Here is a 19623-nt window from a genome sequence, read left to right as displayed (position 1 = left end):
GAGTATTTTTGGGCTCCAGAATCTCAATCCAAAATTCAAAGAAATTTTGTATAATTTTAGCTTAAACCTTACATATGATAGAGATAATAATCTATTTGGATTAAATATGAATAAAAATAGTATTATTATGTACTATTATGCCTTATTTGGGTATATTTTTTTTAGTAGATTTCGAGTATTTTTGGGCTCTGGATTCTCAATCCAAAATTCAAAGAAATTTTGTAGAATTTAGCTTAAACCTTACACATGATAGAGATAATAATCTATTTGGATTAAATATGAATAAAAATATTATTATTATGTACTATTATGCCTTATTTGGGTATATTTTTTAGTAGATTTCGAGTATTTTTGGGCTCTGGATTCTCAACCCAAAATTCAAAGTTTTGTAAACAACGCCAGGTTGCCAGTTTGGCCTTTTTTCAGGCCAAAAAAAAACCTAAAATTTGTTCTTTTTTTAATTAGTTGGCCTTTAGTAATATCTTGAAAAAAGCTGGGTCGTAAATACTATATATTTGGCCTTTTTCTACTAATGGCTCGGCCTTTTAAAGCCGCGTTTAATTAAAATTGGCCTTTTCTCATTTACAAATCATGGCAACCCTGAACAACGCTTATTCAAGTCTTCGACTTTCCAAGTTAACTTAAGGTTGTGTTTCATCTTGTTTAATTGCTTTTAACTTCGTAAAGTAAGTATTTTACGTTAAAATAAGTAATGGAAGACCATTATTGAAGGTTATAGGAGTCATTACGTCAATTAAAAGCTTAATGAACTTAATATTAACGAGATAACCGATATTGAAGAGATGTCTTGTTTACTTGTCTTCATCCAGAAGGTTTTTCAAGTTTTATTCTTACAACTTAAAAGTTTTAATATATTTAAGTACTTGTACAGGACAATGCCCTAGAGACTGACCATGTACGCATATAATCCGTGCCCAAACCCCCTCTCCTCAAGCTAAGACCAGGGAGGGCCAGGCAATGGCTGCTATGACTCTGCTGGTGGTAGACTTTAAGGGTAGAATGTATCTTTCTTATTACTTGTCATACCGATTTCATTATGGGGTAAATGTTCTTTATTATGATCCGATATACCACAATATGAAGTTATTTTATAATGTTACATAAAATTATTTACCTTTAGCCACGGCAATATTTTTCATTCTTTAAGGGAAAATTTTTCTTTAATATGATCCGATATACCATAATATGTAGCTATTTTAACATTTTACATAATATTGTGATTTACCTTTAACCACGGCAATATTTTTTACGTTCAGCCCGGTCCGCACACACGTCGCAAGTAGCTCTTGCTTAGTTTCAAAATTTCCCGATAGATAGAGCCGGCGTCGTCCCAGCCTACGAAGCGTTTGTTTTTACTATTTAATGCTGTCATATCAATATACATTCGGAGCCTTTGTATATCGGCGGCCAGTTCTTCACACGAGAACATCATGTAACTTAACCTACAAGCCGTGCCCTTACCTACTTACCTAACGGGGAGGCTAATGGTCAATTAGACATTCGTGCATTTGGTGACTTTATTTGAGGTACATGCAACGAATGTTTGAAGCTGAAAAAATAAATTTATGTATTTACACACTATAGTCCATTTCTTTTAGCAATGCATATTTGCACCGACCCGCGGCGGTGTCCTTTTAGCTCGGAAATAGTTTCCTGATCGCCGATTGGTTAGAATTATCTTGTCCAACCAATCAGCGATCCGGAAACTTTTCCGAGTTAAAAGGGCACCGCTGCGAGTCAGTGCAAATATACATTGCTAGAAGAAATGGACTATAGTAATGGTTGTAAAATAAAATGGGCTACCATACCTGTGATAGGCCATCCTGCTACATACATCTTGATACACATAAATATGACCTTCCTGCGGCATGCATGGATTTGGGATATGCGCTGTCATATATACTAATCTATGTATGTACACTGTGATGCGTGCTTATATTTACTGCCGCCAGACCTGCATAAAATTACTCATTGGGAGAACTGTAAAATGTGCCCCTGATTAGCCTATCCAAATGTGTGACTCTCATCTGGCTGCTATGTAGCCTGCAATATACATATAATAAAATGCCCTCTCTGGACTCACGATAATGATGCACCTTCTTTTGCTATTACTTACAAGTAGATCAAGCTAATAGTTCCAGTAGCTGTGGCTTCCCTCACGAATCTGTTTATTTCCCTGTTTACCTTATACACCCCTAGGTGGCGCGCATGCTGCTTACCCGCCAGATTTGACCTGTCCTAACTCATTATTCCACAGCTAACACCCCCCTGTGACCCCTCTCACACGTATGTATTCTTATACGCCCGTCATCATACATACAGGTGGCTGCTATCATACATACACCACTACATTCTTACCTCTCAGTTAAGGTTGTAGTTGGTTGGGACACGTCCTTTAAGTGGCATTTAATACTGCTGTAGTAATTATATTGAAATGTTAGGTAGGGAAAAGATCGTTATTGGGTATCAGTCGCTGAAGGCACAGCCAAGTTACTCGATCGTAAAATTTTCCCCAAGCATTGCATCCTGCCTGACTAAAATAACACCCGTTGGGCGGCGCTCCCTTCGCCTATCAGCTGGTTTTTGCTTATCCTAACAATCTGCATTCTTACCCCATTGTCAAGATTGTAGTTCGTTGGGACACGTCCTGAAATTATACTGAACCGCTAATTTCTTATATATAGAATCAAAGGTTAGGATAGGCAATATCTAGTTAAGATGTTTAGGAGGATTAAGCCAGTGTCAACCAGCCCACATTAACTAACCTTTCTTTTCCGTGCGCTTGTAGGCCTGCTTTTGTTGGCCGTGTGATTTCAAAATTTTTAACCCCCCTGCAGCAACCCAAGATTGACCTGACTGAGCATCCGAGGTTGGCTTTTCTAACGCTAATCGCCGTGATGGACTGACGTATGTCCTATAATTTATCTTTGAGTGATGTTGAATTTATTACCCATATTGATCGGCTTGATGCTTTGAGGACGATCGTTTATAATTGGGGGTGCAATTGTCGTAAAATATTCACATAAAGGTAATCCTGAGTAACATTTTTCTTACAGTTTAGTTAAGATGTAATTTAGAGTTCTTCCCATCGCTTTTATTGTGTAGGAGAGAGATTTATTTGTGATTCACTTTATCATAATGTAAGAATTTATTTTTCTTTTTGTTTTAGTTTGTGACCTGGGAACTGATAGGTTAGGTTAGATGGGTTTGTTAGGTTCTGTTGCCTTTTACAAATTTTGCTAAGGGTTGTGACCTGTGAAGGGGGTTCGGGGGCTTAGCCCCGTGGGTTTGTGACCTGGGAACTAATAGGTTAGGTTAGGTGGGTTTGTTAGGATCTGTTGCCTTTTACAAATTTTGCTAAGGGTTGTGACATGGGAAGGGTACGTATGGGTTGTGACCTAGGAACCACTAGGCTAGGTTGGTTTTTGCACACCTAAAGTCCCAGGTTTGCACCTGTGTCTGTTTGGAAGGGCGGCTTCCAACATGTCCAAAATCAAACCATTATTCTCTAGTCTTGGGTAGTGCCATAGCCTCTGTACCATGGTCCTCCACTGTCTTGGGTTAGAGTTCTCTTGCTTGAGGGTACACTCGGGCACACTACAGTATTCTATCTTATTTCTCCTCTTGTTTTGTTAAAGTTTTTATAGTTTATATAGGAGAAATATTAATGATGTTGCTCTTCTTGAAATATTTCATTTTTCTTTTTTTCCTTTCCTCACTAGGCTATTTTCCCTTTTGGAGCCCCTGGGCTAATAGCATCCCTCATTTCCAACTAGGGTTGTAGCTTAACAAGTAATAATAATAGCTTCTTGGAACCTATTAAGTTTGTGAGTTGAGGACTTTCTGTACTCCGTTTACAATGAAATCCTGTCAATCCTATCCTTGTAAAAAATGAAAAATCAGGATGCAAGCTCACTAGATCAGAGGCCGAAGTTTTCATGGGAAAGGTGATCTGTCTGTCTATATACCAAGGCACTTCCCCCAATTTTGGGGGGTAGCCGACATAAAAAAATGGGATAAAAAAGATGACCTTTCCTCTCTACGCACCTTCCAGCCTGACGAGGGACTCAACCGAGTTCGGCTGGTACTGCTAGGGCGCCACAGCCCACCCTCCCCCGTTATCCACCACAGATGAAGCTTCATAACGCTGAATCCCCCACTGCCGCTACCTCCCACGTCATCCAAGGCGGCCAGAAGGAGCAGCAGGGCCTACGGAACTGCGTCAGAATCGCTCGCCATTCATTCCTATTTCTAGCACGCTCTCTTGCCTCTCTCACATCTATCCTCCTATCACCCAGAGCTTTCTTCACTCCATCCATCCACCCAAACCTTGGCCTTCCTCTTGTACTTCTCCCATCAACTCTTGCATTCATCACCTTCTTTAGCAGACTGGAAAGGTGATAGTGTATGCAAATGTTCCAGAGTATCAACTATACTTGACAGATTTCCTTTAGTTTACAGCTGATTTTCTAAGGTTACACTTTCTGGTTATTGGTATTGATAATACCCAGCTTCTAAAGAGAAAAATAATTTGGCCCAGTACCAGCCAAACTCTGCTGAATTCCTCATCAGGCTGGTAGGAGTGGAGAGAGAAAAGGTCCCCTTTTGTTCCCTTGTTTTGATGGCGGCTACCCCTCAAAATTGGGAGGAAGTGCCTTGGTAAATGGATTTTGTGATTCTGCTAAATGGGCTGGTAAATACAGTACTGTAAACCAGGCTGGTATGACTTCTTGATTTAAGCAATGTGTTTGCAAAGGATAGGAGTTTCTTCAATTTGCCAAGGTTCTCCAGTGACCATAGATGGATAAAGTTCAAGAATATCTTTATTGAGGTTAGTATCATTGGGTAACAATGGTTGCTCATTTGATGAAGAGACAATGATACACTTTAGTGTTCTTGGCACCCCAAAAACCATCAACCTTTTCTGCCAGACTTATGGTGGGAAGAGTCAGCCTATTACAGCATATTGTTGTATGTTAAATTGTTCACTATGGTTAAGTTTAAAGTACAGTACTTTTAAATAGCTAAGGTTTGTATAGTAAGGTAAAATACAAATTATCTACGAAATGGTCATTTTCCATCACAAACTTAATTTTCTTATGCTGAACTGGCTTCAAGTTTTCATTTAATTCCTAAGTAAAAGCAGCTTTATTTAAGACTCCTAAGTATTCACAATAAAGAATAAAACTTTTAGATTGTCTCTTTAAACTGTTTCGTCCTGCGAACTATTTTTGATAACTTTGTACAGTACCGGTACGTGTTTTAATGTTATTTTAGAATCATCATTACTGTGAAATCTTCAACACGGAAAATGTTACACATTAACCCTTTTACCCCCAGGCTATTTGGAAATTTCCAACCCTTAACCCCCAGGGGGTTATTTTTTTCCCAGCACATTTTGCAGGTATATATTTTTTTAAATTGCTCTAACAGCCTTATTTTCAATATTAAACTTACCCGATAATCATGTAGCTGTCAACTCCGTTGCCCGACAGAATTCTATGGAGGGATACGCCAGCTATCACAATACTAGAAGGGGGTGTACTTACCAGCGCCACCTGTGGCCAGGTACTCAAGTACTTCTTGTTGACACCTCCTCAATTTTTCCTCTGTCGTGCTTCCGGCAAGACGTTCTGGGATACGCTTATGTTCTTGGAGTATTTTCACGACTTTGGTGAAGTATTTCTCTTTGATTTCGGCTGTCGCTTTACTGGAAACCTTCTTATATTAGCTTAGATAGCTTTTATATAGTTCTGATTAACGGTTAACGATCTTTTGCTTGATTTTGAAACCCCACTTGGCTAACTCTTTGGATTCAAGATGTCTGACATTTCACAAGCCCCCACCCATAGACGATGTAGGTCTTGTAATAGGCGTATTCCGAAGGCCTCGGTAGATCCTCACACCGCTTGTTCTGACTGTAGGGACAGGCCCTGTCAGTTAGAAAATCGATGTGAGGAATGCGCCGGACTTTCGGAACTTGATTTTGTCCGTCTTTTGAAATATTCAACTAAGTTAGAGAGAGGCAGAGTTAGGAGGAGTTCTTCTCACTCTTCACTTTTTTCCTCACCTCATGATCCCCTACCTTTTCCTACCCCTGTAGTGGCTACCCCCGAACCTACTATTTGCCCTCAGCCTGATATGTCTGTTGTGTTGCGTGCTATTCAGGCCTTAGGCGATAAAGTAGAGTCAGTGGTTAGCGATCATAAGTCTCTTATGGCCGAAGTCAAGGAGCTTAAGGTCAAGAGTGCAGTGGGTGGTATTAGTGCCAGTGCTATGACGAGTGCTAGTGTCAGTGCAGTGCCAAGTGCTAGTGTCAGTGTCAGTGTGGTGCGTGAGGATACTTCTGTGCGCGCCAGTCGTCCTCCCAGTCCGGGACCTCTTGCAAGCTCCCATGCCCAGGGGAGAAGCAATGTCGAAGGGCAAAAGGGTTCGGCAGGCCTTGATCGGCGCACAGAAGTATCCTCGGTGGTTGCGGGCGTGTCTTCCAGAGACCGTCACTCCCACCTGCAGACGATTGAGCCCGTCTTTTACTCGTCCGCTGATCAATTGTCAGGGAAGAAACGCTGGACTCAGGTCTCTAGACCACTCAAACGCAGAGTCCAGTACGCGAGCGCTCAACCGGGCTGCAGTCATTGGCTCAGCTCTGACTCGCCACAGTCATCAGTCGACTGCACTCCGCCCAAGAGGAGTAAGGTTCTGCCGCAACAGATCTCTGCTGTTCAGGCTTTGCCTCAGCAGACCGTAGTGTCTGCCGACCCCAAGTTGTCTCTTCTGCAGTCCATGCAGTCACAACTTTCGGTCTTGATGCGTGAGTGTCGAGCTGAGAAGGTTGCGCCTCCGCCTCCGCCTGCACTTGCTCCGCCTGCGCTCGCTCCGCCTGACCGCAGTACCACCTGCCAGGCGTACGATATTGAGCCACGTTCTGAGTTTACTGTTCCCAGTGGTGTTCAGCCGCCGCCTTCCTTAAGGCAACCTCAGCAATGGGATCAGGAGGCTTATACCCCTCTTCCTCCGCTTCCACTTGCTGCTCCACCAGTGATGCAACACTCAGTCGAGGTACAACAACCTCTCCCAACCATGAGTCAGTCTCCTCAGCTCTCGCTGCAGCGAGCTCAACCCTCCTCTAGGCAAGCACCACAACACCTTAGCCTTGCGCCTCAGGAGCCTCAACTGGCGAGACATTTACTTTGTTCTGCGCAGCCTCTATCTCATCGCTCTCCGCTCACACCACAGGAACAGGAACTTACTACTCCGCTTCCGCCAACCTCTCAGCAAGCTCAACCCTTGAGTTCAGCCACTCATGCCAGGAGTCAGCCTCCTCCACCCATGCGCCTACCTTCTGCTTCTGCTTTTGTTCAGCCTTTGCAGTCTGAGCCTCAGGTGTTCCCTCAACAGAGTCTTGAAGAGGAAACCACTAATATTGATGTTCCAGCTCGTACTGACTCTGCTGTTCAGCATTCCTTTCCGATCTCTTCGCTACACTCTGGTGATGAGGCGTCTGATGATGAGGCGGCACACCTGGATCCCTCATCAGACGTGGATGAATCCAAGTCTTCCCCGCCTTCTATTGACTTTCGTAAGGTCTTGGCTCTGTTTAGGGAGGTATACCCAGACCACTTTGTCTCTGCTATTCCCCGCTCTCCACCATCTGAGTTTTCGCTGGGCATGCAGCCAGCTAAGTCTACCTTTACTAAGCTAGTCCTAGCAAGGTCCTCTAAGAGAGCGTTTAGGATCTTAGGGGAGTGGTTGCAGACTAAGCAGCACCTTGGCAAGACTTCATTCATGTTTCCTCCGACTAAGCTCACTTCTAAAGCGGGCGTTTGGTATGCCACAGGAGAGGAACCAGGCTTGGGAGTACCTGCCTCTGCCCAGGCTGACTTCTCAAGTCTGGTAGACTCGCCTCGTAGAACTGCAATGAGGCGCTCTAAGGTTTGCTGGACCTTCTCAGACCTTGATCACCTTCTGAAGGGTGTTTTTAGAGCATTTGAGATGTTCAACTTCCTAGACTGGTGCCTGGGGGCCCTCAGCAAGAAGACCTCCCCTGCGGACAAGGATTCTGCCATGCTACTGATGTCCTGCATGGATAAGGCCATTAGAGATGGATCTGGCGAGCTTGCGTCGTTGTTTGTATCAGGGGTTCTTAAGAAAAGGGAACAGCTTTGTTCCTTCCTTTCCTCCAGCATTACACCTTGTCAAAGGTCTCAACTCCTTTTCGCTCCGCTCTCGAAGTTCCTCTTCCCCGAAGAGCTGGTTAAGGAATTGTCTGCTGCCCTGATACAAAAGGACACACATGATCTTGTAGCCTCATCGGCTCGTAAGACTAAGGTTGCTACCTCAGTCCCTAGGACTTATCGCACCCCAGTAGCTGATACTCCTGCTACGAGGTTCATACCGCCCTTTCGTGGTAGAGCCCCCAGCCGAGGAAGCTCCCGTCCAGACTCTTCCAGGAGAAAGTCTAGGAAAGGTTCCAAGGCCTCTAAAGGAAAAAACTGACTCTCCGCATCTCCAGACAGCAGTAGGAGCCAGACTCAAGAGCTTCTGGCAAGCCTGGGAAAAGAGAGGTGCAGACGCACAGTCTGTCAGTTGGCTGAGGGAGGGTTACAGGATTCCATTCTGCCTCAAACCCCCTCTGACCACATCTCCCATCAACCTCTCTCCCAACTACAAAGAAGAGGACAAGAGGCTAGCGTTGCACCAGGAGGTATCGCTACTTGTGCAGAAGAAGGCAGTGGTTATAGTCCGGGACCATCAATCCCCGGGCTTCTACAACCGTCTCTTTCTGGTGGCCAAGAAGACAGGAGGTTGGAGACCGGTGCTGGACGTCAGCGCGCTCAATGCGTATGTCACCAAGCAGACGTTCACGATGGAGACGACGAAGTCGGTCCTAGCAGCGGTCAGGCAGGAGGACTGGATGGTCTCGTTGGACTTGAAAGATGCCTACTTTCACGTTCCTATTCATCCAGACTCCCAACCTTTCCTGAGATTCGTTTTTGGAAAGGTTGTCTACCAATTCCAAGCCCTGTGTTTTGGCCTAAGCACAGCTCCTATGGTGTTCACGCATCTGATGAGGAATATAGCAAAATTCCTCCACTTATCGGACATCAGAGCCTCCCTCTACTTAGACGACTGGCTGTTGAGAGCCGCCACGAGTCGTCGCTGTCTGGAGAGTCTCTACTGGACTTTGGACTTAATCAGAGAACTGGGTCTATTAGTCAACATAGAAAAGTCTCAGCTCATTCCCTCCCAATCCATTGTGTACCTGGGAATGGAGATTCGGAGTCAGGATTTTCGGGCTTTTCCATCGGCCCCAAGGATAAGCCAAGCCCTAGATTGCATCATGAGCATGCTGAAGAGGAGCAGTTGCACGGTGAGACAGTGGATGAGTCTCACAGGGACCCTTTCATCACTGGCCCTGTTCGTCGAACTAGGGAGACTCCACCTCCGCCCTCTTCAATCCCATCTTGCAGCTCATTGGGACAAGGGTTTGACTCTCGAAGCAGTCTCTATCCCAGTCACCAAAGAGATGAAGACCACTCTCTTGTGGTGGAAGACCAATCTCCTTCTCAGGGAGGGCCTATCGTTGGCTATTCAGACCACCAATCTTCATCTCTTCTCAGATGCATCGGACTCGGGCTGGGGTGCGACCTTGAACGGACGGGAATGCTCGGGAACGTGGAACGAAGAACAGGGAACGCTCCACATCAACTGCAAGGAGCTACTAGCAGTTCATTTAGCCCTGCTGAACTTCAAGTCCCTCCTGCTAGGCAAAGTGGTGGAGGTGAACTCAGACAACACCACAGCCTTGGCTTACATCTCCAAGCAAGGAGGGACCCATTCGAGGAGCCTATACGAGATCGCAAGGGACCTCCTCATTTGGTCAAGAAGTCAAAACCTCACTTTGGTCACGAGGTTCATTCAGGGCAATATGAACGTTTCAGCAGATCGCCTAAGCAGAAGGAATCAGGTCATTCCCACGGAATGGACCCTCCACAAGAGTGTGTGCAACAGACTTTGGACCTTGTGGGGTCAACCTACCATAGATCTGTTTGCCACCTCCATGACCAAGAGACTTCCGCTGTACTGTTCCCCAGTTCCAGACCCTGCAGCAGTTCATGTGGATGCTTTTCTGCTGAACTGGTCCCATCTCGACCTGTACGCATTCCCACCGTTCAAGATAATAAACAAAGTTCTGCAGAAATTCATCTCGCAGGAAGGGACACGGCTGACGCTGGTTGCTCCCCTTTGGCCTGCAAGAGAATGGTTCACAGAGGTACTTCAATGGCTAGTCGACATCCCCAGGACTCTACCTCTAAGAGTGGACCTTCTACGTCAACCTCACGTAGACAGGTTACATCCAAACCTCCACGCTCTTCGGCTGACTGCCTTCAGACTGTCGAAAGATTCGCTAGAGCTAGAGGCTTTTCGAAGGAGGCAGCCAGTGCGATTGCCAGAGCTAGAAGGGTTTCCACTCGTAGAGTCTACCAATCTAAGTGGGAAGTCTTCCGGAGCTGGTGTAGAGCCAATTCAGTATCCTCTACCAATACCTCTGTGACCCAAATAGCTGACTTCCTATTACATCTTAGGAATGAGAGATCCCTTTCAGCCCCTACGATTAAAGGGTACAGGAGTATGTTGGCTTCAGTTCTCCGCCACAGAGGTTTGGACCTTTCTTCCAACAAGGACCTTCAAGACATCCTTAAGTCTTTTGAGACTTCTAAAGAGCGTCGTCTATCCACTCCAGGCTGGAACCTAGACGTAGTCTTAAGGTTCCTTTTGTCACCTAGGTTCGAACCTCTCCAGTCAGCTTCCTTCAAGGACCTTACCCTCAAGACTCTTTTCCTCGTCTGCCTTGCAACAGCTAAGAGAGTCAGTGAGGTTCATGCCTTCAGCAAGAACATTGGTTTCACGACCGAATCTGCAACATGTTCTTTTCAGCTCGGATTCCTAGCAAAGAACGAACTTCCTTCACGTCCTTGGCCTAGATCGTTTGAAATACCTAGCCTCTCCAACATGGTAGGTAACGAACTAGAGAGAGTTCTTTGCCCTGTCAGAGCTCTCAAGTATTATCTTAATAGGTCTAAACCTATTCGAGGACAGTCAGAAGCCTTATGGTGTGCCATCAAGAAACCTTCGAGGCCCATGTCCAAGAATGGGGTTTCGTATTATATAAGGCTTCTGATTAGAGAAGCCCATTCTCACTTAAAGGAGGAAGACCTTGCATTGCTGAAGGTAAGGACCCACGAAGTAAGAGCCGTAGCTACTTCGATGGCCTTTAATAAAAACCGTTCTCTGCAGAGCATAATGGATGCAACCTATTGGAGGAGCAAGTCAGTGTTTGCATCATTTTATCTTAAAGATGTCCAGTCTCTTTACGAGAACTGCTACACCTTGGGACCATTCGTAGCAGCGAGTGCAGTAGTAGGTGAGGGCTCAGCCACTACATTCCCTTAATCCCATAACCTTTTTTAACCTTTCTCTTGAATGCTTGTATTGTTGTTTTTTTATGGTTGTTACGGTAGGCTAAGAAGCCTTCCGCATCCTTTTGATTTGGCGGGTGGTCAATTCATTCTTGAGAAGCGCCTGGGTTAGAGGTTGTGTAGAGGTCCTTTAGTAGGGGTTGCAGCCCTATATACTTTAGCACCTTTGGGTTGATTCAGCCTCCAAGAGGAACGCTGCGCTCAGTAAGGAAGACGAACTTAAAAAAGAGGCAGAGTAACGGTTCAATTCGACTTCCTTACCAGGTACTTATTATTTCATTGTTATTTGAGATAACTGTTATATGAAATATGGGATACTTAGCTATCCTTTAATCTTGTACACTGGTTTTCACCCACCCCCCTGGGTGTGAATCAGCTACATGATTATCGGGTAAGTTTAATATTGAAAAATGTTATTTTTATTAGTAAAATAAATTTTTGAATATACTTACCCGATAATCATGATTTAATCGACCCTCCCTTCCTCCCCATAGAGAACCAGTGGACCGAGGAAAAATTGAGGAGGTGTCAACAAGAAGTACTATAGTACCTGGCCACAGGTGGCGCTGGTAAGTACACCCCCTTCTAGTATTGTGATAGCTGGCGTATCCCTCCATAGAATTCTGTCGGGCAACGGAGTTGACAGCTACATGATTATCGGGTAAGTATATTCAAAAATTTATTTTACTAATAAAAATAACATATTTTTGTCATAGAGAGGTCAGGTTGGTCTCATTCTCTTGGAAAATGCCTGAATTTTCTGAAATTTTTTTAAAAAATATGAAAAAAATTTTTATAGAATTTTTTTGCAAGGACGTACCGGTACGTCCATGGGGGTAAAGGGATGGCTTTTGTGAAACGTACCAGTACGTCCTTTGGGGGTAAAAGGGTTAATAGTTTCCCATACATTAATAAATAGTGAATGCAGGATATCTCCCAGAATTTGTTTTTACTACAGAACTGAATATATTTTTTACCAGAAGTCACAGAATAATTCGAGTTCATAATTTTTAAGTAGGAGAGACAAATATTATTATTATTATTATTACTAGCCAAGCAACAACCCTAGTTGGAAAAGTAAGATGCTAAAAGCCCAAGGGCTCCAATAGGGAAAAATAGCCCAGTGAGGAAAGGAAATAAGGAAATAAATAAATGATGAGAATAAATTAACAATACATCATTCTAAAAACAGTAACAGTGTCAAAACAGATATGTCCTATATAAACTATTAACGTCAAAAACAGATATGTCATATATAAACTATAAAAGGACTCATGTCAGCCTATATGTACTACTTCTGTAATTTCAGGTTTGGAAGGGGAAAATTTTTAAAAAGTTCTGTACAAAAATACCCCAGGATACAAATTTAATTCGTTCCAGACTGGTTTTAGTAACATTATTTTTCCATTGGATGAAATAGAGCCAAATGTATCTGAATCATTCAATGTACCTAACCTAACTGCAATAATTTCTTTTCGTATCCCGAGTATTTTTCCGTAACGAGGCGAAAAAATCTTTGCGTCTAGTTTTTCGTATACAGTCTTTTTCATATCCTGAAGTATTATTGTACAGTATATAGAATTTAATGAAATAAGTAAGCTTCACTTCTTTTTAGTAATAGCCTTTTTGAGTAGCCAGAACATGTTTATTGACTATTTTTGCTAATAAATGCTAATAATAAATCTTATAATTGAGTGTAAATATAACTAAGATTAGTTTATATAGGAAATGTTTATTTTAATGTTATTATTCTTAGAATACTGTGTTTTATTTTTCCTTTCCCCACTGAGCCCTGTTGGATCCCCTGGGCTTATAGCATCCGGCTTTTCCAACCAGGGTTGTAGCTTGGCAAGTAATAATGATAATAAAAATAACGTTGTGGTATTTTTGGCGGTTTTTTTTACTGGGTATGCTTTGTAATGATTATAGTTTTAATTGCAAGTCTTTTCCAACAGTTAACCTGAAAGATTCAAATGAAATTGCCCACTCGTACCCCGTGGCTTGCGTGGGCAGTCCAGGATGTATACCCACCATGAGGAGGAAGAAGAAAGCAAGATGATGAATGTAGGAGAGAGAAAGGTATGGGATCTATTATCACTTCTTCATTCTCTTCTTTTTTCACATGATCTTGAGTGTCAGATTCCCCCTTAATGTTTTGCTCACTTTATTTATACTTTTCATAAATTTATTTAATTTATTTGCTCTTAAATATAGAAGTTCTCTTAACTCATCATTACTTTATAAATTAGTAGAATTATTAGAATGATTGTGATGGAATTTAAGTACAGTACAATAATATTGACTTTCAGACGAATATAATACAGTACGACATCTTCAAAAACACAAAATAACACAGAGCTACGAAAAACACGTCCGAACGTTCAAGGGTGCTAACCAGGAATGTTGGGAGGGGGATAGGTAGGGGGGGGGGGCAGTAGCTGTAGTGAACGACACCTCGTAGTAACGGGGGATTTTGAGGAAGGAGAAGTCTAATTGGAAAGGGACCTCTGGTAGTGTTTTCACTCGCCCCAGTTTTATTACAGACACCCTTTAGGGGTGAGCGAGCTGGGTATATTCCTGGCATTCCATGCAACTTTTTTCTCTGGTATATTTAGCAGTATTTGTCTTAGAAATGGTGCTTTAAGGAACATTTCACTGGGCGACACAGGTTCCTCGCCCAGAAATAGATTTTTCCTTCGTCACAATCCCTTTATAAGCTTCCTAATTTCAACAAAGAACAGATACTGAAGGGTTTAATTTTTAAATTATTTTATAGGGGTTTTAAGATTGTTGGTTGACCAAAGAACAGTGTAATGTGTAAGATGCTAATTTCTGCTTACATTCCGATACTCATTGCTTTTGGTTGATTTTTTTTTATAAAGCTTAACTAATTAGATTTTAATGTTAGATTTTATGAAAAAATCTATTTAGTACGAATTGACCTGCAAGTGTCCACTTTTGTATGAAAGTCCTAGAAAAGTATTTAGTCTTCCTTTCAAATAATTATTGAAGTTCTACCTTAACCCTTTTACCCCCAAAGGACGTACTGGTACGTTTCACAAAACCCATCCCTTTACCCCCATGGACGTACCGGTACGTCCATGCAAAAAAATGCTATAAATATTTTTTTTTTCATATTTTTGATAATTTTTTTTTTGAAAAAATTCAGGCATTTTCCAAGAGAATGAGACCAACCTGACCTCTCTATGACAAAAATTAAGGCTGTTAGAGCAATTTAAAAAAAAATATACTGCAAAATGTGCTGGGAAAAAAATAACCCCTTGGGGGGTTAAGGGTTGGAAATTTCCAAAGAGCCTGGGGGTAAAAGGGTTAATATTAATTGAAATTTTTCATTTTACTGTATTTACGCTATTACTTGGCAGATGTTTGTGAATACCACGTAAATTTAGGTCTGTTGAAAGAGAGGTGACTGGTCAGAGTTGGCCTACATATAGCAATGTTTTTTTAGAGTCTTTGTAACTTGAGAGAATTCTGCCTCGTTGTACTTGATTGAATGGTAAACATTGTTACCAGAAAACAATGGGGAATGATAATGAACACAAATAATGTCAGAAATATGAATACCATGGGTAAACAACCTCACTGCCGTGTTTTAATGTTTGTATATTGGACAAGGAACTACAACACTCTCAGGCACACGTTTCCAAAAGCAACATGTGAACCGTATATTTGGTTGTTACTTTTTGTCACATATAATGTTATCTTCATGGTTATAAGTGGTTTCATCTTTTCCAACAAATCTTAAAATATTTTGTGTCCATGTCATTTACTTTTCCTGAAGTCTGATTTCTTGCCATCTTGCAGTTTATGTGAAATTATTAAAAGTGTTTCCCTAGCAGTCTTTCAAAGTGAATCATTTAAAGTTTCCTTAGCAGTTCTTTCAAAGTGAATCATTAAAAGAGTTTCCTTGGCAGTTCTTTCAAAGTGTATGAATTATAATACTTCATTGCAATTTTTTTATGTTTGTTGCTCACCATGACAATGATATGACTGAAATAGACAGGAACAGGTAACTTTTGAGCCCAAAAATTGGACACAAGTCCAGTACCTGTGTACTGTATGGACAGTTTTGAACTTTGTCCAGCGAACGACTAGAGACCATGGGAAGCTAAGTAAGATCTGGTAGCACGGTTTATTGCCGGATCCATACTGTTGGTTTTTGCGCTCCTTACGACATTGCCATTCCTCGTTGCCATCATCCACATTTGGTAACTGTTCACTCGCTGGGAATTGCCTAGCTGCGTTGACGCACTGTTACGACTGTTCTGTAGTCCTGCTTAGTTTTATTGTTTTTTGTTAGTTTTTAAATGAAAAAAAAAAACCAAGGTTGTAGGTCTGGGAAGACTGTGAGGGTGAGTATGTAGCCTTTTACTTTTTTTGATAGATTGCTGAAAACCATTTAGTTTTGGGGTGGTAGACTTCGGTTATATTGGTGTTTTTCATAATTAATTTTTGCTGTTGAAGAAAATGGTCAATCCTGTTTCTTTTCAGAAATAATCATGACTTGACATTCGTTATTTTGCACATACAGTATATTTGCCTTCTTCATTTTCCTATGACGGAGACTCCATCTATCTGGTTCATTGGGTAATAAGGGGTCTAAATAAATCAAGAGATTTTGGAAAGTGCAAATCCAATTTTTGTTGATTGGCTTTTTTTTAAATAACAGTCAAACCCTATGGGATTACTTTGTCAAGATTCATTTCTAAATAAGATACAGTAAATATATATAATTTTTTGCTAAATTCAGATACAACTAATTCTCTTTATTCTCACAGCATAATATGTTGAGCTGTCATAATCAAGACTAAAGGTTGTTACCATATCCGAGGCAAACTATAGCAAGTGTCTAGCACATTCAACGTTACAAAGGAAATGGATAGAGGAAGAGAACACTCCCAAGGATAGAGCAGGAGAGAAGAGAATGTCTTCAACAGAGCTTGGAGAAGTAATAGTGGTAAAGAATATTGAAGTATGAGTGAAAACAGCTACTAAGATCTCACTATTCTTCCACTTCAGGTGGGTGGTGAACTTCCTACAAATGCAGTACAATATTTAGTGAATAAGGAATAAAAGAAAAGAGGTCCCTCAGTGGTTTTATTTATTGTTTTTCAAAATATTACATTAAAAACTGTCCAAAAATATGACAAATTTGTAGATAATTTGTAATTTTCCTGACGATACAAACCTTCGCTATTTATTTAGGGGTATTACTTTCTGTGAAGCTGAAATGACAAGCCATTAAAATTTAGTGAGGGCATAATTGATGACTGTGAATCCAGCAGAGTTGATGTTTATAGGTGATCCTCCTCTTGTCTCTCCCAGTGCTGATGACTAGAGAAAGGACCCGGGTGGGCTGTTGCCGTTCAATTCAGGTACAGTCTCATACCTTACCCTGGGGTACAGTAACGGATGATCTGGATCATCCGTTACCGAGTGGAGACTTGTGTAGGATCCGTCACCTCTGGAGACTGTGTCTGCCGACATACTTGGGGACGAAACTGAACACTGCCTTTCGCCCTTCTCATTAATGGGCGATGTCGAAAGAAACCATGAAGTTCCTTTACTCGTATGGTTGCTGTCAGAGTGTGTAGGAACATTGTCTTCTTTAATCAGGTGAAAATTTGTTGCCTGGTGAAGTGGAACATAAGGAGGTCTCTTTAGAGATCAGAGAATTAGAACCATATTCCGAGAGGAAGGTCTCAATTCTGACTGGAGAAGAGGTCTCTTTAGAGATCAGAGAATTAGAACCATGTTCCGAGAGGAAGGTCTCAATTCTGACTGGAGAAAGGCAAGTTGTAAGTCCGTAGGAGTTAGGAAAGGTCTATCGAAGAGATGTCCCTTCCTTTCAGTTTGAAGGTGAAGGATCAAGGTTGAGTGATCATCTTTACCTGTCGAAACTGAATAGGGGGTCTTTTCCTCTTGTATATACTCAAGGATTTCACTATTGCTGGAATAGAGGTATCAAGTGGAGAGATACGCTTTCCCATGCCACCAACCACAGAACACGTTATACTTTGCCTGGTAGACTGATGCTGAGGAATTCCTCAGATATCTAGACAACCACTGCGCAACTTATCGCGAAAAGCCTCTGTGAGAGAGGAGGTACTGGGTAGTCTCCAAGCGTACAATCATAGCAAAGCTATAGCTTGTGGTAGATGTCGAAGTGTGGTTGCCTGTGATGTGGAGAGGGTTCTCTTGGAGGCTTTATCAGGAGCTGCAGAAGGTTTGGAAACCGTTCTGCGTAATGCCATAGCGGAGCTACGAGAGCCCTTGAGAGGCTGACCGATGTTCTAGCCTTCTTGAGTATCCTTCTCCAGACAAAACAGGGACGAGACGTAAACGTCGTTGTTGTACCCACCGTTGTTAGCATGCTTCTTGCCAGAGCCTTGGGGTCTAGGACTGGCGAGCCGCTGAAGCCTGAGGTTCAGGTTGCATTTCGAACACATCCATAGTTGGAGAACCACGTAAAGTCGGGACTTTGTCGGCTACAAGGTGATCCAAAGACCATTCGGTATACCCTATCTGCGATGCAGTGCACAGATCGTCGGTAAGCACATTCCTCTAGTCTGGAATGAAGCGGGCTGAGTGGTACCCAACGGATTTTGGCCTATCTTAGTGTTTATACTGTTAGATGGGAAAGATGGGAAGAGGCTGCGAGCAAGTTCCTTCTTGCTTCTTGATGCGAGCCTCTTATGTAGTGTGGTGTTGTCGCTCATCACATCACTGAGTGGCCCGTGAGGAACTGATGAGGCTGTTAACAGACCAGAAAGTTGGCCTTCATCTCTTAAATCTCTAAGTGAAGGTACTTTCGGACTCTGTCCAGAGGGCTGAGGTCGTGTGGTGCAGCACTATGGTCCCTTCTCCCTTCTTTTGATGTGTCTAAGCACAGCATCAAGTCCGAGGGGTGGGGAAGGATGAGAAGGTTATACCACTCAGTAGATTCTCAACTGACACCCATCCCCTGAGGTTCGTCCAAACTTCTGGTCCCATGGGGGACAGAATGTCTGGGGAATCGAAGGCCTGATTCCAATCGGACTAAAGCTGCCCCTGGAGAGAATAAATATTGAGGCGGCAGTTGGAGGCTAGACAGGCCAGAGATGATAGGTGTCCGAGGGAAAAAAAATTATTCACTCTGGGCTGGGAGTTCTTCTTCTTTTGAGAAAGGGTCTTGTGACTTTTCTGCACCTGTCTTTGATGAGAAGGTCTTGTAGAGATTGGTGTCTAGATCACTCGATTTTGGTAAAAAAGACTTCAGAAATTCCAGTACTAATGCAAAGTTGTCACCGAGTCTGCCAAGGTGTCAGTCAGTCGTTCAGAAACGGAGGAAACAGAAGCCTATCCTGTGAGACCAGGATGGGTGTAGTAGAAAGACTGAAGCAATGCCCTGAACTGGTGTTTCAGGTTTGTCTAGACTGAATCTTCAATCCTTCCTAGAAGATGGACAGTTTGGGCCTGGAAGTATGCGTCCTTTAGCTCCAGAGTGCAAATGAAGACCTGTGGTCTTAGCCCTTGTGCGATCTCCAACATGGTGTGAATATCGACCCAAAAAGGACAGCTCCTTGCAGATCCTTTCGCATGGGAGATTGTTGACGCTGGGGTCTTGACTCGTGGCGTAAAGGATGGGACGTGATACCCTGTGTAAGGATTCTTCCCTGGGAGAAAACTCCTTTAACTGACAGAAGTAAAGCAACGCTTAACCCTACCATGCACCCTGATGGGATTAATGCTATTCCTTAGAGCAGCATCAGTCTGGCAAATATTAATCAATGGTTAATGGCTGGGTATCGTGGTTACTATACAGTTGGAGAGTGCTTGTGAGTAGTCACCTGTCAACAAGCTGTTGATGGGGGTTGTCGATCGTTTGCTGATCACTCAAGTGGATTGGTGTGATGGGGAACGGCGAGTAGCGAGGTGTGTTATATGCCTTCTGATCTAGGGAACCACGGGCAGAGGTTGACTAATAAGTCCAAGTCACGAACTGCTGGTGAACGGCGAATTGCCGATGATCGCTAAATCGGCGATCTGTGAGCTGAAGATGGTAACTCACAGGCAGATAAAGGCTGTCTGGTCAGTCAGCCAAGGAAGGTTGGTGATTAAT

At 42.7% G+C, this 19623-nt stretch overlaps 1 long non-coding RNA gene across 1 annotated transcript in view; it reads left to right on the top strand.

The window, feature by feature from the left end:
* The first annotated feature begins 429 nt into the window (after positions 1–429).
* The window catches only part of LOC137637088 (uncharacterized), a 29813-nt gene continuing 10619 nt past the window's right edge, over positions 430–19623 (top strand). The window contains exons 1-3 of the long non-coding RNA XR_011043380.1: positions 430–686; positions 13457–13580; positions 16301–16541. This is a non-coding gene — a long non-coding RNA (uncharacterized lncRNA). The remainder of the gene's footprint in view (positions 687–13456; positions 13581–16300; positions 16542–19623) is intronic.

This window comes from Palaemon carinicauda, unplaced genomic scaffold (genome assembly GCF_036898095.1).
Source record: "Palaemon carinicauda isolate YSFRI2023 unplaced genomic scaffold, ASM3689809v2 scaffold528, whole genome shotgun sequence".
NCBI classification, from domain to species: Eukaryota; Metazoa; Arthropoda; class Malacostraca; order Decapoda; family Palaemonidae; genus Palaemon; species Palaemon carinicauda.
The sequence above is the reverse complement of the archived record's forward strand: the minus strand, read 5'-3'. Positions and strand labels throughout refer to the sequence as shown.